Below are 24,593 nucleotides of genomic sequence, written 5' to 3' on the forward strand. Positions count from 1 at the left end.
TGCACAGGTACTGTTCCACCATGTTATTGAAATGTTGCCTCCTGCTAACACGTTCCGTATCAGGTGGTGGTGCAGTTAGCTGTGGCGTGGTGACAAAACTTTTCCACATCTCTGCCATGCTAACCCTGCCCTCAGAGGAGCTGGCCGTGACACAGCTGCCTTGGCGACCTCTTGCTCCTCCTCTGCCTTCGCCTTGGGCTTCCACTGGTTCCCCTGTTACATTTGGGAATGCTCTCAGTAGCGCGTCTACCAACGTGCGCTTGTACTCGCGCATCTTCCTATCACGCTCCAGTGTAGGAAGTAAGGTGGGCATATTGTCTTTGTACCGGGATCCAGCAGGGTGGCAACCCAGTAGTCCGCACACGTTAAAATGTGGGCAACTCTGCTGTCGTTGTGCAGGCACTGCAGCATGTAGTCGCTCATGTGTGCCAGGCTGCCCAGAGGTAAGGACAAGCTGTCCTCTGTGGGAGGCGTATCGTCATCGTCCTGTGTTTCCTTCCAGCCACGCACCAGTGATGGGCCCGAGCTGCTTTGGGTGTCACCCCGCTGTGAACATGCTTCATCCTCATCCTCCTCCACCTCCTCCTCATCCTCATCCTCCTCGTCCTCCAGTAGTGCGCCCTGTCTGGCCACATTTGTACCTGGCCTCTGCTGTTGCAAAAAACCTCCCTCTGAGTCACTTCGAAGAGACTGGCCTGAAAGTGCTAAAAATGACCCCTCTTCCTCCTCTTCCTCCTGGGCCACCTCCTCTTCCATCATCGCCCTAAGTGTTTTCTCAAGGAGACATAGAAGTGGTATTGTAATGCTGATAACGGCGTTATCGCCACTGGCCATGTTGGTGGAGTACTCGAAACAGCGCAACAGGGCACACAGGTCTCGCATGGAGGCCCAGTCATTGGTGGTGAAGTGGTGCTGTTCCGCAGTGCGACTGACCTGTGCGTGCTGCATCTGAATCTCCACTATGGCCTGCTGCTGCTTGCACAGTCTGTCCAGCATGTGCAAGGTGGAGTTCCACCTGGTGGGCACGTCGCATATGAGGCGGTGAGCGGGAAGGCCGAAGTTACGCTGTAGCGCAGACAGGCGAGCAGCGGCAGGGTGTGAACGCCGGAAGCGCGAACAGACGGCCCGCACTTTATGCAGCAGCTCTGACATGTCGGGGTAGTTGTGAATGAACTTCTGCAACACCAAATTCAGCACATGCGCCAGGCAAGGGATGTGCGTCAAACCGGCTAGTCCCAGAGCTGCAACGAGATTTCGCCCATTATCGCACACCACCAGGCCGGGCTTGAGGCTCACCGGCAGCAACCACTCGTCGGTCTGTTGTTCTATACCCCGCCACAACTCCTGTGCGGTGTGGGGCTTGTCCCCCAAACATATGAGCTTCAGAACGGCCTGCTGACGTTTACCCCGGGCTGTGCTGAAGTTGGTAGTGAAGGTGTGTGGCTGACTGGATGAGCAGGTGGAAGAAGAGGAGGAGGAAGCTGAGTAGGAGGAGGAGGAGACAGGAGGCAAATAATGTTGGCCTGCGATCCTTGGCGGCGGAAGGACGTGCGCCAAACAGCACTCCGCCTGGGGCCCAGCCGCCACTACATTTACCCAGTGTGCAGTTAGGGAGATATAGCGTCCCTGGCCGTGCTTACTGGTCCACGTATCTGTGGTTAGGTGGACCTTGCCACAGATGGCGTTGCGCAGTGCACACTTGATTTTATCGGATACTTGGTTGTGCAGGGAAGGCACGACTCTCTTGGAGAAGTAGTAGAGGCTGGGAACAACATACTGTGGGACAGCAAGCGACATGAGCTGTTTGAAGCTGTCTGTCTCCACCAGCCTAAATGACAGCATTTCATAGGCCAGTAGTTTAGAAATGCTGGCATTGAGGGCCAGGGATCGAGGGTGGCTAGGTGGGAATTTACGCTTTCTCTCAAATGTTTGTGAGATGGAGAGCTGAACGCTACCGTGTGACATGGTTGAGATGCTTGGTGACGCAGGTGGTGGTGTTGGTGGTACATCCCATGTTTGCTGGGCGGTAAGTGCCAACGTCCCTCCAGAGGCGGAGGAAGAGGCCGTGGCGGCGGCAGCAGCAGAAGGGGCTGAGGCGGCAGCAGCAGAAGAGGTAGCAGTGGGAGCCTGATTGACTTCCTTGTTTTTAAGGTGTTTACTCCACTGCAGTTCATGCTTTGCATGCAGGTGCCTGGTCATGCAGGTTGTGCTAAGGTTCAGAACGTTAATGCCTCGCTTCAGGCTCTGATGGCACAGCGTGCAAACCACTCGGGTCTTGTCGTCAGCACATTGTTTGAAGAAGTGCCATGCCAGGGAACTCCTTGAAGCTGCCTTTGGGGTGCTCGATCCAAGATGGCGGCGGTCAGTAGCAGGCGGAGTCTCTTGGCGGCGGGTGTTCTGATTTTGCCCACTGCTCCCTCTTTGTTTTTTGCTACGCTGTTGGCTCGGTCTCACCACTGCCTCTTCCTCCGAACTGTGAAAGTCAGTGGCACGACCTTCATTCCATGTGGGGTCTAGGACCTCATCGTCCCCTGCATCGTCTTCCACCCAGTCTTGATCCCTGACCTCCTGTTCAGTCTGCACACTGCAGAAAGACGCAGCAGTTGGCACCTGTGTTTCGTCATCATCAAAAACGTGCTGAGGTGGTATTCCCATGTCCTCATCATCAGGAAACATAAGTGGTTGTGCGTTAGTGCATTCTATCTCTTCCACCCCTGGGGAAGGGCTAGGTGGATGCCCTTGGGAAACCCTGGCAGCAGAGTTTTCAAACAGCATAAGAGACTGCTGCATCACTTGAGGCTCAGACAGTTTCCCTGATATGCATGGGGGTGATGTGACAGACCGATGTGCTTGGTTTTCATGCGCCATCTGTGCACTTTCTGAAGACGACTGGGTGGGAGATAATGTGAACGGCCACCCAATTGACTAATGCCTGTACCTGCTCAGGCCTTACCATCCTTAGAACGGCATTGGGCCCCACCAAATATCCCTGTAAATTCTGGCGGCTACTGGGACCTGAGGTAGTTGGTACACTAGGACGTGTGGCTGTGGCAGAACGGCCACGTCCTCTCCCAGCACCAGAGGGTCCACTAACACCCCCACGACCATGTCCACGTCCGCGTCTGCGTCCCTTACTAGATGTTTTCCTCCATGTTACCGTTCACCACAATAAGAAAAATATTATTCGGGCCAATGTATTGAATTAAAATTCAGGCCTTTTTTTACAGACACCTAACACTGTCTGGCTATCTATTTAGGTACCGTATTACACTAAAACAGGCACACCAGTAATGACAGATTTAGCTGAATATAAATGTGAGGCCTATTTTTTAGGCGCTGTGTGACAGGTATACGTTTAATCACAGAATTAGACTTGTATCTGCACTGTAGCGTGTGTGTCAAGTTTTTCAGAATGACCCTATCAGCACCTTGAATCTAATATACCCTTTTAGGGATAGATTTAAATTAGGCCTGATACAGCAGAAACCACTAATTTTGAGAATGGCAAATTTGGGAATTATTTTTCAACCCAGAACAAAAACTGTGCTTTTACGGTCACTAAAAATAACTTGACCATCTAAAAAAATACTGATTTGGAGGAATATAAATGTCAGGCCTATTTTTTAGGCGCTGGGTGACAGGCTCAACTTGCCCCTGATGTAGAATATGGCTAAAAAATAACCACACTATTGATGGTTAAATGCACTTGGGTGACACAGGCTCAGCCTGCACCTGATGTAGTATATGGCCAAAAAATAACCACACTATTGATGGTTAAATGCACTTGATGAAAGCTTGACCCTGATGTAGGATATAGCAAAAAATAACCACACTATTGATGGTTAAATGCACTTGGTGGTAGCTTGTGCTGGCGCACCACAAGCCACAAAATGGCCGCCGATCACCCCAGAAAAAAGTGATATAAAAACGCTCTGGGCAGCCTAAAAAAAGTGAGCAATTCAATATCAGCACTTCAATGATCCACAGCTGTAGATCGATCACTGAATGAAGTCTTTTGGAGGAGTTAATCTGCCTAATCTCGCCCTAACGTCGCAGCTGCAACCTCTCCCTACGCTTGTATCAGCAGAGTGACGTGCAGCGCTACGTGACCAAAGCTTATATAGAGGCTGGGTCACATGCTGCACTGGCCAATCACAACCATGCCAATAGTAGGCAAGGCTGTGATGGCCTCTTGGGGCAAGTAGTATGATGCTTATTGATTGGCTGCTTTGCAGCCTTTCAAAAAGCGCCAAGAAAGCGCCGAACACCGAACCCGGACTTTTACGAAAATGTTCGGGTTCGGGTCTGTGTCACGGACACCCCAAAATTCGGTACGAACCCGAACTATACAGTTCGGGTTCGCTCATCCCTAGTAATAAATATTTTATGAGGTATCACTTTCTGTTTTAAAAGCAGAGAAATAGAAATTTATAAAATTGCGAATTTTTCAAAATTTTTGGTAAATTTGGGATTTTTTCATAAATAAAGGTGAAATATTTTGACTCAAATTTATGACTGTCATGAAGTACAATGTGTCACAAGAAAACAATCTCTGAATGACTTGGATAAGTAAAGGCGTTCCAAAGTTATTACCACATAAAGTGAGATATGTCAGTTTTGCAAAATTAGGCCTGGTCAGGAAGGGGGCAAATGGCCCAGATGGCAAGTGGTTAATGGGGAATTTATTTTTACATTCAGCATTTCATCTGAGTTTATTTGCCTCAGTAAATACATTGGAGAAATTTTTTTTTTAACAGCTTTGCTTTCTCCTCTTCGCTCTCTGCGACTCTCCCCTTATTACTCTTTAAAGGGCCTACACCTTTAGATTTATACTTTTTAACATTTATATAATTGAAGATCATTTTAGGGTTAGTTTTACTCTCTTTGGCAATTAATCTTTCGGTCTCTAGTTTGGCCGCTTTTATTTGTTTTTTTACATGTTCTATTTTTTTCCTTATAGTTTTTCAGTGCTTCCGTGCTACCCTCCTGTTTTAGTGTTTAATATCCTTACTTTTTGTCATTTATTGCTTTCTTTACAGTTCTGTTTATCCACATTAGTTTCTTTTTGTTCCTTAACCTTTTTATTCCCATACGGTATGTAGCTCTCACAATGAGATTTTAGGATTATTTTAAAGATATCCCATTTTGTGGCTGTATTCTTATTTTTGGGGACTTTGTCCCAGTTAGTTAGGCCTATGGCCTCTCTTAGTTGGCTAAATTGAGCTTTTTTGAAGTTTGGTATTTTTGTTCCTCCCTGTAGAAACGCTCTTTTGAATGATAATTGGAAGGTTATTACTTTATGGTCACTATTTCCCAGGTGTCCCCCAACCTTCACGTTTGTTGTTCTGTCAGACCTATTGGTTAATACTAAGTCCAGTATGGCCGTCCCTCTAGTCGGGTCCTGAACCAGTTGGGAGAGGTAATTGTCTTTGGTTATTGGCAAGAACCTGTTTCCCTTATGAGATATACAAGTCTCTGTTTCCCAGTCTATATCTGGGTAGTTGAAGTCCCCCATAATACCCACCTCATTATGATTTTCTGCCTTGTCTATCTCGTTTAGTAGTAGATTTTCTGTGGACTCTGGTATATTAGGTGGTTTATAGTAAACTCCTATTAGTAATTTATTATTGTTTTTAGCTCCATGTATCTCTACCCAGAGTGACTCCACATGTTCATGTCCCTCACTTATATCTTCACGGAGTGTGGGCTTTAGACAGGACTTTACATAAAGGTAGACCCCTCCCCCTCTCCGGTTTTGATGATCCTTTCTAAACAGACTGTAACCTTGTACATTAACTGCCCAGTCATAGCTATCATCCAGCCATGTCTCAGTTATTCCCACTATGTCATAGTCCTCCTCACACATCACTAATTCCAGTTCCCCAGTTTTATTTGTCAGGCTTCTGGCATTAGTATACATACATTTGAGAAGTTTATGTATATTTTTTACCCTACACCTTTCCCTCTGAACTGTTCTAGTCCCTCCTTCCATTCCTCCCCCAGTCCCACTACCTTGCCCCCGGTCTCTATCTGCAATATCCTCCCCTCCTATAATGTAATTTCCCTCCCCCCCAGTCCCTAGTTTAAACACTCCTCCAACCTTCTAGCCATCTTCTTCCCCAACACAGCTGTCCTTTCCCCATTGAGGTGCAGCCCGTCCCTACGATAGAGCCTGTAGGAACCCAAACCCCTCCTTCCTACACCAGTTTTTGAGCCACTTGTTACTCTCCCTAATCTCCCGCTGCCTTTCTTGTGTGGCCCATGGTACAGGTAGTATTTCGGAAAATACAACCTTTGAGGTCCTTGCCCTAAGCTTTTGACCTAAATCCCTGAAATAATTTTTAAGGACTCTCCACCTACCCCTAACTTTGTCATTGATTCCGATATGGACCATGACCGCTGGATCTTCTCCAGCCCCTCCCAGTAATCTGTCAACCCGATCCGCGATGTGTCGAACTCTAGCGCCAGGAAGACAGCACACTGTTCGGCGATCACTGTCTTTGTGACAGATTTCCCTATTTGTTCCCCTAATAATGGAGTCTCCCACTACCAGCACCTGTCTGTCCTGCCCTGCTCTCCTGGTCCCCTGCTTACTGGAGCTGACATTCCCCTGACTGGCAGAGGAAGTGTCCGGCTGCAGCAGTGCCGTCCCTGGACTGACATCCCCCTCATCTGCCAAACGTGCAAACTTGTTGGGGTGTGTCAGATCAGGGCTAGCCTCCATGGTACTCTTCCCTCTACCCCGCTTTCTAACTGTTAACCAGCTAGCTACCTCACTTTACTCAGCCTCCTCTCTGTCACCCTCCCCCTCATCTACCCCAAAGAGTGCTTGCAAATTGTCAATGCCTCTCAGTGTTGCAATTTGCCCATTTAGAGACTCGATTTGCGATTCCAAACGGGTAATTTGCTCACATCTTGAACAAAAATATACACCCTTCGAAAGGCTGTTCCAGGACTGCATACATCATGCAAGATGTGCACTGGACTGCGTTGTCAATTGTGCAACACATACTAGATGGGGATTACACCACAAAAGCGAAAAATACAATATAATGAAGTACTAAGAAACTGGCTAATTGCAGTCCCCCACTGAAGTCCCTGAATCTAAAGTCACACACTTACGCAACCACGCATCGCGGTCAAACTCTCGTTATATATCTGCTTATATAAATATAAATGCAGCTCACTGCACCAGCCTGGTTGGTTTTCCCTCTGGATTCAAAAAGGCTGTGCTGCTCTCACTGCAGAATTTTTAGTCTCCTAATTAGACAGCCACACCCTAATTAGACAGCCACACCCTAATTACTCACAAGGAAAAAAAAAAAGTGTTATCACAGCACACAATACAGTCAAACACAGCCACTCATCAATGTCCACAAATAATTTAGCTCTCAGATACTCCCTCACTTAATCTTAAGTCACACACTTACGCAACCACACTTAATCAACCACGCGTCGCGGTCAAACTCGTGTTATATATCTGCTTATATAAATATAAATGCAGCTCACTACACCAGCCTGGTTTGTTTTCCCTCTGTACACCTTCTTTTGCAGTATGGGCCGAATTATGTAGTGGTGAAATTTGTTATGTGAAACAGGCTTTTTTGGGGAAAATTGATGGGTGACTGTACACCTCTTTTTGCTGTATGGGCCGAATTCCGCAGTTGTGAAAATTTTTATTTCAAAGCAAACTCTGCTGCTATGTATCTCTAGTGAAATCAATGTCTCCAACTATGCTACTTGCGCTATTTACACCAAATACATTATTTTCATGTAGAGATCCTAGAATTATGTTGGAGGCATGTAGTGTATGCAAGCCATGTGTGAAACCCTCTCATCACTCTCACGCTGTTCTGCACCTGGTTTGCCTGGGCAAACGGAGTCACACAGGGGAGGAACTGCTCCGTGTCCTTCAGCATGAAATCAAATCCTGGCTTTCTCTGTGACAACTGAAAATCAGAACCATGCTGACCAACAACGGGAAGAACATGGTGTCGGTGCTGCGTCAAGGAGGACTGAGCCATGCCCCCTGCAACCAGGAAATAGCAGTTTTTTTACTTAATTTGCTGCATATTTATTTGGATCAAACCAAATTTTTCCCCAAAAAATTGTTGAACCAGCGAATCAAATATTAAAAAATTTGCTCATCTCTAATGGTCATAATGCTGGATGGTGGGGCCAATACAAACAATGATTCTTTTCACTCGGCAGGTATACTGTAAAAGTAAGGATAGGCTCACAGCATGTTTCGTTTTCCGTTCTTCTGATCATAAGAACAGAAAATGTAAAAAATAAAAAATAAAAAAAAAAGAACAGATCCTTTATTTTGAGTAGAGGTGGGACGAATCCAATTTTTTTCGAATCCGAATCCGAATCCGAAAAGGTTCTTGAATATATCGAATCTTTCGAATCTCGAATCCTACGAATCCTGTACATAATTGTGTGAACGCACGGTGTAAGAAACAAAGTCAGACCGCGTCAGTTTGTCTGAACCTCCACCTCCCAGTCACGGTCGCACCCTCTATGACCGCGATGACCCCTGCTATGACCCCTGCTCCTATCACTACAGAACATACAGGGTAATACAGCCACATACCTCTTACATCCAGTGACGTCTCTTGTAGATGTTCTCTTTCCTCATCTTCTCCTTTCAGACCTTCAGACCAGACCACCATTTTTCAGCCATTTTTCGCCTCTGCAGCTTGACAAAAAAAATATCTTAGTTTACTACTTTTCCATCATCCTCCCATCTTCTGGACAAATCATCCTAACACCCCCAATACTGTGCCGCTGTGCTTCCCAATACTATACTGCAGAAACAGATAATACCCCTGATAATACTAGTACCCCACAGAGCTCCCCATATAAAATACCCCTTCTTTGTGGCCTCAGTAGATGCCCCCATAGTGCCCCACAATAATGTGCCAATAAGAAGTGGCCCCACAGTGCCACCCAATAATGTGCCAGTAAGTGTCCCCATAGATGCCCCCCTAATCATGTGCCACTATCAAGTGCGGAGTGCCTCTCTCCTCCCCCCATGTGCCGGTATCATAGTGCCATCTCCCCCCCAATGTGCCCGTATCATAGTGCCACCTCCCCCCATAATGTGCCCGTATCATAGTGCCACCTCCCCCCATAATGTGCCCGTATCATAGTGCCACCTCCCCCCATAATGTGCCCGTATCATAGTGCCATCTCCCCCCATAATGTGCCCGTATCATAGTGCCACCTCCCCCCATAATGTGCCCGTATCATAGTGCCATCTCCCCCCATAATGTACCCGTATCATAGTGCCTCCCCCCAATGTGCCAGTAGTATCATAGTGCCTCTCACCTCTCCCCTGGCATTCACAGATCCCCCCATCCTATAACAGTGCCATCCACAGACCCCCCCACCCCATAACAGTGCCATCCACAGACCCCCCCCCACCCATAACAGTGCCATCCACAGACCCCCCCCATAACAGTGCCATCCACAGACCCCCCCCATAACAGTGCCATCCACAGACCCCCCCACCCCATAACAGTGCCATCCACAGACCCCCCCCCATAACAGTGCCATCCACAGACCCCCCCCACCCCATAAGTGCCATCCACAGACCCCCCCCACCCCATAACAGCCATCCACAGACCCCCCCCACCCCATAACAGTGCCATCCACAGACCCCCCCACCCCATAACAGTGCCATCCACAGACCCCCCCACACCCCATAACAGTGCCATCCACAGACCCCCCCCACCCCATAACAGTGCCATCCACAGAGCCCCCACACCATAACAGTGCCATCCACAGACCCCCCCACCCCATAACAGTGCCATCCACAGAGCCCCCACACCATAACAGTGCCATCCACAGAGCCCCCCACCCCATAACAGTGCCATCCACAGACCCCCCCACCCCATAACAGTGCCATACACAGACCCCCCACCCCATAACAGTGCCATCCACAGACCCCCCCATCCTATAACAGTGCCATCCACAGACCCCCCCCATCCTATAACAGTGCCATCCACAGACCCCCCCACCCTATAACAGTGCCATCCACAGACCCCCCCACCCCATAACAGTGCCATCCACAGACCCACCCCCCACCCCTTAACAGTGTCATCCACAGACCCCCCCCCCCCCCATTGCCGCTCCAGTAGTTATAAAATGTGTAATTCTGATTAATAATCATGCTGCCCCCTCTGTCTGTAGTATAACATTCAATGAATCTTACTTACAGGGCAACGAGCGGCAGCGTCACTGACTGACGTCACCTGCCTGCATCGCCTGCTTTATGAATGAAGCAGGTGGCGCAAGCAGGTGACGTCAGTCAGTGACGCTGCCACTCGTCTGCCCGGCCGGCCAGCATTACGATAGCAGTAGCCCTGTAAGTAAGATTCATTGAATGTTATACTACAGACAGAGGGGGCAGCATGATTATTAATCATAATTACACATTTTATAACTACTGGAGCGGAGGGGCCGGAGCACAGTAAACGCATCGGCCCCCAGCTCCGCCTCCCAGTCCCTCCCACCGGATTCGTCGGATTCGTTTCAGGCAAATTACGTCAGGATTCGAGTCCACGAATCCCACGAATCCAGCAAGATTCGAGGGATTCGTGGATTTGACTAATCCCCCGTCCCATCTCTAATTTTGAGCATCCATTGTGCCTACCTTGCAACTGTTTTAGCCATTTCCATCTAGAATCTCTGAGAGGAAAATGCCTGTATGGAGGGTTTTTTCTCTCATTTAAAATAACTATTCTCAGACGTAAAATAACTAAAATAGACTCAAAATAAACACAACAAATGCTCTAAATAAATAATTTTTTATTTTTTTATTTTATGGATCAGAAGAACAGAAAACAAAACGTGATGTGAACTGAGCATGAGCAAGGCCACAGGACCAAAGCAACAGAACTGTATATGATGCAAACACACTAGTAGGGAGTGTGATTCACTTTCTTGTCACTGTCTACCACACTGTCACACATACAGAATATACACTCTGCAGTCACTACTCCCACTGTCAGATATAAACAATATACACTCTGCAGTCACTACTCACACTGTCACACATACAGAATATACACTCTGCAGTCACTCCTCCCACTGTCAGATATAAACAATATACACTCTGCAGAGACTAACCCCTCTCACATATACACAATATACACTCTGCAGTCACTACTCCCACTGTCACACATAATACACACTATGCAGAGACTAACCCCCCTCACATATACACAATATACACTTTGCAGTCACTACTCCCACTGTCACACGCAATATACACTATGCATTGCAGGGGCGTTGCTAGCGTCTCAAAAGTTCCGGGGCCCAAGACCCAATGAATATGGCCCAGTTCTCTAAGTCAACCCCCCCTCCCCCCACACACTGCGTTCATTTTGCTTTACTTGCTATACAGCAGCACATACCTGTCACATCCAGTGCCTCCAGGTGACGTCTCCTCCAATGTAGATCTTCTCTGTCATCATCTTCTCAATTTGGTCCGGATAACTTCTTTCAGCCGCGCCTTGTCTCTGCAGAGTGTGACACACAGACATCTTAACTTCCCCCCATTTCTATTATCTCCCAACCTGGAGTCCCCACAGTGTTATCCTGCTGCTCGCTGTGCTTCCCAATACCGCAAATACTATCCTGAAGAAAAGTGTGTGCCCCCCAGTAATAGTGCTCCTCCTAGTCCCACCAATAATAATTCCTTTCTAGAATGCCCTCATTAGTAATACTGTCCCCTACAGTGCCCCCAACAGTGATAATGCTCCACAAGAATGCCCCCATTAGTAGACAAGCCATCCAGTATTAATAATACCCTCACAGATCCCCCAGTGGTAATAAAGCTCTCTACAGACCACTCATAGTGCTCTTAGTAGAAATAAGGTGGATCTATAAGTCCCTTCTATAGAGCCCCCAGTAGTAATAAGAACACCTAATGTCCCCTGTATTTATAATACCCCTACAGTGCCCCCAGTATTTATACTGCCCCTCTACTGTTATAATGTTCACCCTGAAGTGTACCCAATATTTTTAATGCCCCCTGCAGTACCCCCTGTAGTTATATTCCTCCCTCCACCATACAGTCCCATGTAAATACCATTACACCATCTGTCCTGCCTCCTCCAAAATACAGTCCTATGTAAATAACATCACACCATCTCTCCAGCCCCCTCCAATATACAGTCCCATGTAAATAACATCACCTCCTTCCTCAGCGGCCTTCAACATACATTAACAAGTAAATAATATCACCCCCTCCCCAGCCGCCTCAAACATGCAATCCCATGTAAATATCAACCCGTAACATTCAGTCCCATGTAAATAACATCATTCCCCCCACCAGCCACCTTCAACATACGGTCCCATGTAAATAACATTGCTCCCTCAACATTCAATCCCATGTAAATAACATCACTCCCTCCCACTGCCACCATCAACATACAGTCTCTTGTAAATAACATCACTGCCTCCCCCAGCCCTCTCCGACACACAGTTCCATGTAAATAACATCACTCTCTCCCACAGCTGCCATCAACAATATACACTATGTGGTCACTACTCCAACTGTCACATATACACATATTATACGCTATGCAGTCATTACTCCAACTGTCACATATACACATATTATACGCTATGCAGTCATTACTCCCACTGTCACATATACACATATTATACGCTATGCAGTCATTACTCCCACTGTCACATATACACAATAACAACTATGTAGTTACTAACCCCCCTGTCACATATACACAGCATCACTATGCAGTCACTGCCCCCACTGTCATATATGCACAATATATACTATGAGATCACTGCCACCACTGTAATACATGCACAATATATAACACTGAACAAAAATATAAACACAACACTTTCGGTTTTGCTCCCATTTTGCATGAGCTGAACTCAAAGATCTGAAACATTTTCTACATACACAAAAGACCCATTACTCTCAAATATTGTTCACAAATCTGCCTAAATCTGTGTTAGTGAGCACTTCTCCTTTGCCGAGATAATCCATCCCACCTCACAGGTGTGGCATATCAAGGTGCTGATTAGACAGCATGAATATTGCACAGGTGTGCCTTAGACTGCCCACAATAAAGGCCACTCTCAAATGTGCACAGCTTTGCCTAACTGGGGGGGGGGGGGGGGGGAAGGGGGGGATCAGAAAACCAGTCAGTATCTGGTGTGGCCATCATTTGCCTCACGCAGTGCCACACAACTCTGTCGCATAGAGTTGATCAGGTGGTTGATTGTGGCCTGTGGAATGTTGGTCCACTACTCTTCAATAGCTGTGCGAAGTTACTGAATATTGGCAGAACTGGAACACGCTGTTGTATACACCGATCCAGAGCATCCCAAACATGCTCAATGGGTGACATGTCCGGTGAGTATGCTGGCCATGCAAGAACTGGGATGTTTTCAGCTTCCAGGAATTGTGTACAGATCCTTGCAATATGGGGCCGTGTATTATCATGCTGCAGCATGACGTGATGGTCGTGGATGAATGGCACAACAATGGGCCTCAGGATCTCGTCATGGTATCTCTGTGCATTCAAAATGTAATCAATAAAATGCACCTGTGTTCGTTGTCCATAACATACGCCTGCCCATACCATAACCACACCGCCACCATGGGCCACTCGATCCACAACGTTGACTTCAGCAAACCGCTCACCCACACTATGCCACACACGCTGTCTGTCATCTGCCCTGAACAGTGAAAACCGGGACTTATCCGTGAACAGAATGCATCTCCAACGTGCCAGACGCCATTGAATGTGAGCATTTGCCCCCTCAAGTCGGCTACCACGACGAACTGCAGTCAGGTTCAGACCCCGATGAGGACGACGAGCATGCAGATGAGCTTCCCTGAGATGGTTTCTGACAGTTTGTGCAGAAATTATTTAGTTATGCAAACCGATTGTTGCTGCAGCTGTCCGGGTGGCTGGTCTCAGACAATCATGGAGATGAACATGCTGGATGTGGAGGTCCTGGGCTGGTGTGGTTCCATGTGGTCTGCGGTTGTGAGGCCGCTTGGATGTACTGCCAAATTCTCTGAAACGCCTTTGGAGACGGCTTATGGTAGAGAAATGAACATTCATTGCATGGGCAACAGCTCTGGTAGACATTCCTGCAGTCAACATGCCAATTGCACGCTCCTTCTAACTTTGCGACATCTGTGGCATTGTGCTGTGTGATCAAACTGCACATTTCAGAGTGGTCTTTTATTGTGGGCATACCTGTGCAATATTCATAATGTCTAATCAGCACCTTGATATGCCACACCTGTGAGGTGGGATGGATTATCTCGGCAAAGGAGAAGTGCTCACTAACACAGATTTAGACAGATTTGTGAACAATATTTGAGAGTAATGTGTCTTTTGTGTATGTAGAAAATGTTTCAGATCTTTGAGTTCAGCTCATGAAAAATGGGAGCAAAACCGAAAGTGTTGCGTTTATATTTTTGTTCAGTGTACTATGTGGTCAATACTCCCACTGTCACATACAATATACACTATGGAGTGACTAAACCCCTCCCCATCTCATAAAAACATTATCACTATGCCGTCGGTCGCTGCCCCTACTGTCATATTCACAATATACACTTGGTAGTCACTACTCCCACTGTCACATATACACTCTGCAGTGTCCTCCAAACACCCACCCCCCTCCCCGGCAAACCCGAGAGCATAAGCAGAACCACGTGTGTTACTCTCTGGTATCAACTCCAGACTATCCATCCACAGTCTTACATGTTAATTGACTGTCCTGACTTGCCTGCCTTTTTTTTTTTTCTGCTACCCTAGATCACAACATTGGCTATGGGTTCCTATGTCTAGCAATATATCCCACCAATAAATTTATGCAAGGTCTTAACATTTAGTGGCTTAATATTGTTATGCAACAGTTTTTTTTTTACATGTTATGTGTCATGTGTCTGGTTCTACAGCAGGTGGCATATGTTCCTTCAGATTCCTTTAGATAGAATGGACTAACCATTCCATTCTTTCCCCCTTGGGAAGTCATGGGCTTTCCCACTGCCCAACAAGGGAGAGGTTGCTGGGGGTCAGTCTTTTTGCAGAGACTGAGTTGAAGAATAAAGGGAAGTCCAGACTTGAGAACATTTCAATTGTGTTTAATTAAATAACTCAAACTTAAAAATACAATCAATTTAAATGGGTTTAGTGCAATTATCCTTTACTTGGTTCCAGCAGGTTGTAATCTGGTGCAGGTCTTCTAAATGCTGCTCTTTCTGCTGTGCTAATATCAGGCTTCAGGCTGGTTACTGGACTTTCTAGATGCTCTTGTACCGTTGTGTGGGGTGCCTTTGACCATTGACCCCTCATAATAATCTATTAAAAACAAGAAGTTGTGGTGCTCTCTGAGCTGCTTCCCCTAGAAGATTCCTACTGTAGAAGGGGAAAATGCTCCCTCACTGAGCTATGTTGTCTGTTCTCTTTCACAGTCTAACTCACTCAACTTCCTCAACAACCGCTCCCTTTGTGAGAAGCGGGACTGGCCCACTCCTGCCCAAAGAGGGGAGGCATTAGTTAGTTCCATTCTTGTCTAAGGCTCTGCAAGAGCATATGCCGCCTGCTGGAAAACCAAACACATTGCATGTCACAACAGTTGCATAAACACATCACCAAGGCAAAGTGATGACATTCTCTGCTAGACAGTAGCTAGATGTTGAAATGGTAGTGCCCTACTCCAGGGTAGTACACTACCAATAGGCTTTTCACAGTTTATTACCTCTCTTGGAAATAGTTAGGATTATTAATACAATTACTATAGCTCCTATAATGCCTGTTAGGAGTTTTTAGGATACTATACAGGTATATGACTTGGCATATGCTGTCTTTTTGCATATACAGTGGATATAAAAAGTCTTCACACCCCTGTTAAAATGTAAGGTTTCTGTGATGTAAAAAAATGAGACAAAGATAACTAATTTCAGAACTTTTTCCACCTTTAATGTGACCTATAAACTGTACCACTCAATTGAAAAACAAACTGAAATCTTTTAGGTAGAGGGAAGAACAAATACAAAAATAAAATAATATGATTGCATAAGTGTGCACACCCTTAAACTAATACTTTGTTGAAGCACCTTTTGATGTTATTACAGCACTCAGTCTTTTTGGGTATGAGTCTATCAGCATGGCACATTTTGACTTGGCAAGATTTGCCCACTCTTCTTTTCAAAAACACTCCAAATCTGTCAGATTGCGAGGGCATCTCCAGTGCACAGTCCTCTTCAGATCACCCCACAGATTTTCAATTGGATTCAGGTCTGGGCTCTGGCTGGGCCATTCCAAAACTTTAATCTTCTTCTGGTGAAGCCATTCCTTTGTTGATTTGGATGTATGCTTTGGGTCATTGTCATGCTGAAAGATGAAGTTCCTCTTCATGTTCAGCTTTCTAGCAGAAGCCTGAAGGTTTTGTGCCAATATTTACTGGTATTTTGAACTGTTCATAATTCCCTCTAGCTTTACTAAGACCCCAGTTCCAGCTGAAGAAAAACAGCCCCAAAGCATGATGCTGCCACCACCATGCTTCACTGTGGGTATGGTGTTCTTTTGGTGATGTGCAGTGTTGTTTTTGCGCCAAACATCTCTTTTGGAATTATGGCCAAAATGTTCAACCTTGGTTTCATCAGACCATAACACCTTTTCCCACATGCTATTGGGAGATTTCAGATGTGTTTTTGCAAAATGTAGCCTGACTTGGATGAAAAAAGAAAGGCTTTTGTCTTGCCACTCTACCCCATAGCCCAGACATATAAAGAATACTGGAGATTGTTGTCACATGTACCACACAGCAAGTACTTGCCAGATATTCCTACAGCTCCTTTAATGTTGCTATAGGTCTCTTGGTAGCCTCCCAGACCAGTTTTCTTCTTGTCTTTTCATCAATTTTGGAGGGACGTCCAGTTCATGGTAATGTCACTGTTGTGCCATATTTTCTCCACTTGATGATGACTGTCTTCACTGTGTTCCATAATATATCTAATGCCTTGGAAATTCTTTTGTACCCTTCTCCTGACTGATACCTTTTTCAATGAGATCCCTCTGATGCTTTGGAAGCTCTCTGTGGACCATGGCTTTTGCCTTGGGATGCGACTAAGAAAATTTCTGGAAAGACCAACTAGAGCAGCTGAACTTTATTTGGGGTTTATCAGAGGCACTTTAAATGATGGCAGGTGTACGCTGACTCCTATTTAACATGATTTTGAATGTGATTGCTTAATTCTGAACACAGCTACATTCCCAGTTATAAGAGGGTGTGCACACTTATGCAACCACATTATTTTATTTATTTTTTTGTTTTCTTCCCTCCACCTAAAAGATTTCAGTTTGTTTTTCAATTGAGTGGTACATTTTATAGGTCACGTTAAAGGTGGAAAAAGTTCTGAAATTATTTATCTTTGTGTAATTTTTTTACAGCACAAAAACCTGACATTTTAACAGGGGTGTGTAGAATTTTTATATCCACTGTATAATGATATAAAACAAGCAAAATATGTTGCATTGAAGGATGGCAGCATCAAATTCCGTAGCGTATGGCCTAATTCTGTTCATCTGTATACCCGCAAATGATTCAGAGATCTGTCAAAATTACAGCATGTTCTATTGGATGATGTTTTATAGAAGTATCCCTAAAATTAATGAATGTAATTTGTGATATATTATATCTTTAGTTTGGTGCTCAGGCAGCATGCAGTAGAACAATAAATATCTACATACCACTGCATAGAATGCTCAGTATGACCTCCAAGTATTAATGAGGTGTTAGTTTTCAGGCCAATATTTTTAAAACAAATATAGAATTTTTTTTGGATAATTTATGACTAGAGTTGAGCGAACACCTGGATGTTCGCGTTCGAGAAGTTTGGCCGAACTTCCCGAAAATGTTCGGGTTCGGGATCCGAACTCGACCCGAACTTCGCCTCGAACCCGAACCTCATTGAAGTTTTCAGCACTAAAAAGGTTGTAAAATAGCACAGGAAAGGTCTAGAGGGCTGCAAAAGGCAGCAAAATGTAGGTAAATCCCCTGCAAACAAATGTGGATAGGGAAATGAATAAAAATAAAAATAAAATAAATAAAAATTAACCAATATCAATTGGAGAGAGGTCCCATAGCAGAGAATCAGGCTTCATGTCACCCACCACTGGAACAGGCCACTGTCAGATATTTAGGCCCCGGCACCCAGACAGAGGAGAGAGGTCCCATTGCAGAGAATCAGGCTTCATGTCACCCACAACTGTAACAGGCCACTGTCAGATATTTAGGCCCCGCCACCCAGACAGAGGAGAGAGGTCCCATAGCAGAGAATCAGGCTTCATGTCACCCACCACTGTAACAGGCCACTGTCAGATATTTAGGCCTCGGCACCCAGACAGAGGAGAGAGGTCCCATTGCAGAGAATCAGGCTTCATGTCACCCACCACTGGAACAGGCCACTGTCAGATATTTAGGCCCCGGCACCCAGACAGAGGAGAGAGGTCCCATAGCAGAGAATCAGGCTTCATGTCACCCACCACTGTAACAGGCCACTGTCAGATATTTAGGCCCCGGCACCCAGACAGAGGAGATAGGTCCCATTGCAGAGAATCAGGCTTCATGTCACCCACCACTGGAACAGGCCACTGTCAGATATTTAAGCCCCGGCACCCAGACAGAGGAGAGAGGTCCCATAGCAGAGAATCAGGCTTCATGTCACCCACCACTGTAACAGGCCACTGTCAGATATTTAGGCCCCAGTACCCAGACAGAGGAGAGAGGTCCCATTGCAGAGAATTAGGCTTCATGTCACCCACCACTGGAACAGGCCACTGTCAGATATTTAGGCCCCAGCACCCAGACGGAGGAGAGGTTCATTCAACTTTGGGTTGTCACGCAATATAATGGTAAAATAAAAAATAAAAAGGATTGAATGAAGTGCCCTGGAGTACAAGAATATATTGTTAACCACCTCAGCTCCCCTAGCTTAAACACCCTTAATGACCAGACCACTTTTTACAATTCTGCACTACTTTCACGGTTTATTGCTCGGTCATGCAACTTACCACACAAATGAATTGTACCTCTTTTTCTTCTCACTAATAGAGCTTTCATTTGGTGGTATTTCATTGCTGCTGACATTTTAACTTTTTTTGTTATTAATTGAAATTTACCAAATTTTTTGCAAAAAAATGTCATTTTTCACTTTCAGTTGTAAATTTTTTAAAATAAAACTACATTTATATATAAATTTTTCTCAAAATGTATTTTTCTACATGTCTTTGATAAAAAAAATGCAATAAGTTTATATTTATTGGTCTGCGCAAAAGTTATAGCGTTTACAAACTATGGTACAAAAATCTAAATTTCCGCATTTTGAAGCAGCTCTGACTTTCTGAGCACCTGTCATGTTTCCTGAGGTTCTAACAAGCCCAGACAGTAGAAACATCCCACAAATGACCCCATTTAGGAAAGTAGACACCCTAAGGTATTCGCTGATGGGCATAGTGAGTTAATAGAACTTTTTATTTTTTGTCACAAGTTAGCGGAAAATTATGATTTTTTTTTCTTACAAAGTCTCATATTCCACTAACTTGTGACAAAAAATAAAAACTTTCATAAACTCACTATGCCCATCACGAAATACCTTGGGTGTCTTCTTTCCAAAATAGGGTCACTTGTGGGGTAGTTATACTGCCCTGGCATCTTAGGGGCCCTAATGCGTAAGAAGTAGTTTGAAATCAAAAATGCCCTGTGAAATCCTAAAGGTGCTCTTTAGAATTTGGGCCCCTTTGCCCACCTAGGCTGCAAAAAAGTGTCACACATGTGGTATTTCCGTACTCAGGAGAAGTTGGGAAATGTGTTTTGACAGAGATATTTATCTCACCCAGCATGGGCATGTGTAAAAAGACACCCCAAATGACAACTTTGTAAAAAAAAAAGGGAAAAGTTGTCTTTTAGAGAAATATTTCTCTCACCCAGCATGGGTATATGTAAAAAAGACACCCCAAAACACATTGCCCAACTTCTCCTGAGTACGGCGATACCACATGTGTGACACTTTTTTGCAGCCTAGGTGTGCAAAGGGGCCCAAATTCCAAAGAGCACTTTAAGGATTTCACAGGGCATTTTTTACACATTTTGATTTCAAACTACTTCTCACGCATTAGGGCCCCTAAAATTCCAGGGCAGTATAACTACCCCACAAGTAACCCCATTTTGGAAAGAAGACACCCCAAGGTATTACGTGAGGGGCATGGCGAGTTGCTAGAATTTTTTATTTTTTTGTCACAAGTTAGCGGAAAATGATGATTTTTTATTATTTTATTTTCTTGCAAAGTCTCATATTCCACTAACTTGTGACAAAAAATAAAAACTTCCATGAACTCACTATGCCCATCACGAAATACCTTGGGTGTCTTCTTTCCAAAATGGGGTGACGCTTGGGTGACGCTTGGGTTGAGGTACCAGCAACGACACTGGGGAAATGTCGCTCGTGTAGACGGCTCACTACACTGGTGGATGGGGCCACGGAACCTCCTGGATACAGGAGGTTCTCGATGATCTCTTCCTGAAATTTGAGGAAGGATCGTGTTCTCCCAGCCTTACTGTAGAGAACAAAACTATTATATACAGCCAATTGAATTAAATATACAGACACCTTCTTATACCAGCGTCTGGTGCGGTGGGACACTAAATAAGGAGCCAAAATTTGGTCATTGAAGTCCACCCCTCCCATGAGCAATTTATAGTCGTGGACAGAGAGGGGCTTTTCAATGACACTGGTTGCTCGTTCAATTTGTATTGTCGTGTCTGCGTGAATGGAGGAGAGCATGTAAACGTCACGCTTGTCTCTCCATTTCACCGCGAGCAGTTCTTCGTTACACAAGGCAGCCCTCTCCCCCCTTGCAAGACGGGTGGTAACGAGCCGTTGGGGGAAGCCCCGGCGACTAGGTCGCACGGTGCCACAGCAGCTAATCTGTTCTAGGAACAAATGCCTTAAGAGGGGCACACTTGTGTAAAGATTGTCCACATAAAGATGGTACCCCTTGCCAAATAAGGGTGACACCAAGTCCCAGACTGTCTTCCCACTGCTCCCCAGGTAGTCAGGGCAACCGACCGGCTCCAGGGTCTGATATTTACCCTCATAGATCCGAAATTTGTGGGTATAGCCTGTGGCCCTTTCACAGAGCTTATACAATTTGACCCCATACCGGGTGCGCTTGCTTGGGATGTATTGTTTGAAGCCAAGGCGCCCGGTAAAATGTATAAGGGACTCGTCTATGCAGATGTTTTGCTCAGGGGGTATACAAATCTGCAAATTTGGTGTTAAGGTGGTCTATGAGGGGCCGAATTTTGTGGAGCCGGTCAAAAGCTGGGTGGCCTCTGGGACGAGAGGTGCTGTTGTCGCTAAAGTGCAGGAAACGCAGGATGGCCTCAAATCGTGCCCTGGACATGGCAGCAGAGAACATGGGCATGTGATGAATTGGGTTTGCGGACCAACATGACCGCAATTCATGCTTTTTGGTTAGGCCCATGTTGAGGAGAAGGCCCAGAAAATTTTTAAATTCGGAAACTTGGACGGGTTTCCACCGGAAAGACTGGGCATAAAAGTTTTCCGGGTTAGCGGCTATAAATTGAGTGACATACCGATTTGTTTCTGCCACGACTAAGTCCAAGAGCTCCGCGGTCAAGAACAGCTCAAAAAATCCCAGTGCCGAACCGATCTGAGCTGTCTCAACCCGAACTCCAGACTGGGCGGTGAAAGGGGGAACTATTGGTGCTGCTGAAGTTGGGGGCTGCCAATCAGGGTTTGCCAGCACATCAGGGACTCTAGGGGCTCTACGGGCCTGTCTGTGCGGTGGCTGCGACGGGGGAACTACTGCACGTGCCACCGTACCAGCTTCAACTGCCCTTCTGGTGCTCGCCACTTCACCATGTTGTACGGCAGTGCTGGTACTAGGTCCAGGATGGGCTGCGCTGCTGGTGTATGCCTCACCACGTAATCCGACAGCGCCAGCCCCACTCTGCTGCCCTTGAAGCGGATCCTGCGCAACCTGTGGTCTAGCAACACGGGGCCGGGTACGTCTGGTGGTATCAGGGACCTCAACCTCCTCGTCCGAACTTTGGGTCAGACTGCCACTGCTTTCTACAGGTTCATATTCTGACCCGCTGGATTCGTCAGATGAGGGTTCCCATTCCTCATCCGACTGGGTCAGAATCCTGTAGGCCTCTTCAGAAGAATACCCCTTATTTGCCATTTGGTCAACTAAATTTAGGGTGTATTCCCTGAGACTACCCAAGAAAAAAAGCATGAAGAAGGCATTGGCTATTCGTTCAGTCCTATAAGCCTAACCAACCCATAACCTCCACCCCTCACCCTCACCCATATAAATAAACAGACCACACCACTGCTTGGATTTAATCGGCCACAGCAGCCGTTTATTAAATAAATACAACATAAATATAACATGAGTTAAACCCATGACGAGGGAGGTCCTAGAAGCCCCAATAACTTTATAAACACTGGAACACCTGCGTCTCCATCTTGCCCCCAGCCGTTGAACCCAGCTCGGAGGCAGCAACTGATGGACGCGTAATTAGTTCCTACCAGCTCCTCAATGAGAGTCCAGCCCCTCCCGCGGGGTCCTCCCATCCTCAGGTACCACCATATTCCACCACTTCAAGGACCTCCCCCGCCTCCACGACTGCCGCGACATATCACAACACCAACCCTCACCACTTCCACTTCCAATAGGGTCGGGCGGGTGGGCGATTCAGTCTCCTGGCCAACACTGCTCCTACTTCCGCCTTCTTCCTCCTTCTCACCTCTGGCCACGCCCCCCGCCGCCCTAGCAACTTGCGCTTCTCTCCGCTCCCGCCCCCACTTACAATTGACCCTTTCCTCACCTAGTCCTGCACTGCCAAGCCCCTTCATGAACGTCCTCCCCCACCGCTGCGCTTCAGTCCGGACTGACTTGAAGAAGGCATTGGCTATTCGTTCAGTCCTATAAGCCTAACCAACCCATAACCTCCACCCCTCACCCTCACCCATATAAATAAACACACCACACCACTGCTTGGATTTAATCGGCCACAGCAGCCGTTTATTAAATAAATACAACATAAATATAACATGAGTTAAACCCATGACGAGGGAGGTCCTAGAAGCCCCAATAACTTTATAAACACTGGAACACCTGCGTCTCCATCTTGCCCCCAGCCGTTGAACCCAGCTCGGAGGCAGCAACTGATGGACGCGTAATTAGTTCCTACCAGCTCCTCAATGAGAGTCCAGCCCCTCCCGCGGGGCCCTCCCATCCTCAGGTACCACCATATTCCACCACTTCAAGGACCTCCCCCGCCTCCAAGAACGTGCAGCTTGACCACCTCAACCCTGCGCGTCCCTCCACATACGCAAAGCTATCTCCACTCCACTCTGGAGCCCCAGAGCCCACAAATCCGTACCTACCGCATTCAGGTGCACTCCATCTGCTCTCCAAAACGCACCCTCACCCTTCTCCAACACCTCATGCCGCACCACCACACCACCATTCCTCGCCATAAAACGGCCCACTGCTTTGTTTACCTTTATCCTAGCCTTATTAAGGCTCTCCACTGACCTCGCACCTCTCCACGCCTTCCGCGGCACAATGTCAGACCAAACAATGATCACCCCCGGAAACAACGCCCAAATCCTGAGTAAGTCAAACTTGACATCCCGAACCAATTCCCTAAACGGACGCTTTCCTAAATCATTCCCCCCCACATGCAAAACCAACACATCAGGAGGACGATCCAAACGAACAAAATGATGCACCTCCCGCAACACTCCGCCCCACAACATACCTCTGACTCCTAACCACCTGACCGTAGCCAACTCCGGACTCACACCCAACTGCTGACCACTCGGCCTCACATCCGCTCTGATTGCACCCCAGAACACATAGGAGTGCCCCAAAATCCACACCAACGCCGCCATCATTCGAACTGCGAACACAAAAGAACAAAATCAACATCACCTACCTACATCCTTACTCTACAACAATGCAGGCCGCACATACGATTTAAAACGAACCGACTCCCAACGCCCAATCCTCCTAATCACCTCCTCACTGGCGCCCCACCTGGCTGCTTCAGTTGCCGCACCAATTCTGAATGAATGCCCAGAATAATCCTTGACCGGCACCCCCAAAACCTTTAAACATTTTTTAAAGACCGCCAGAAACTGAAACCTAGACAAAAAGGAACCGTCCTCATGCCTCAAAAACGGGACCTCGTTACTCTGCAGACCCGCACCATACGATCCCGCACACTTCACCGGGCACATACTACACCCCGGCACTGAAAACAACGTAAAACGCTGCCCCCTACCCTCCTGATCCGTCTTTGACCTGCGAATCCGGACATGCAACCTATCACCCACCAACTCAACATCCTCACTCCTAAGCCCCCCCGCTCTCCTAACACTATCACACACCAACTCCCCCAAGCGAAAAGCCCCAAAAAACGCCAAAGCAAACGCAGCCTTAAACAGCCCCAACTCCCACCCTGAACTGCAAACACCACACAAC

Source organism: Bufo bufo, chromosome 9 (genome assembly GCF_905171765.1).
Source record: "Bufo bufo chromosome 9, aBufBuf1.1, whole genome shotgun sequence".
NCBI classification, from domain to species: Eukaryota; Metazoa; Chordata; class Amphibia; order Anura; family Bufonidae; genus Bufo; species Bufo bufo.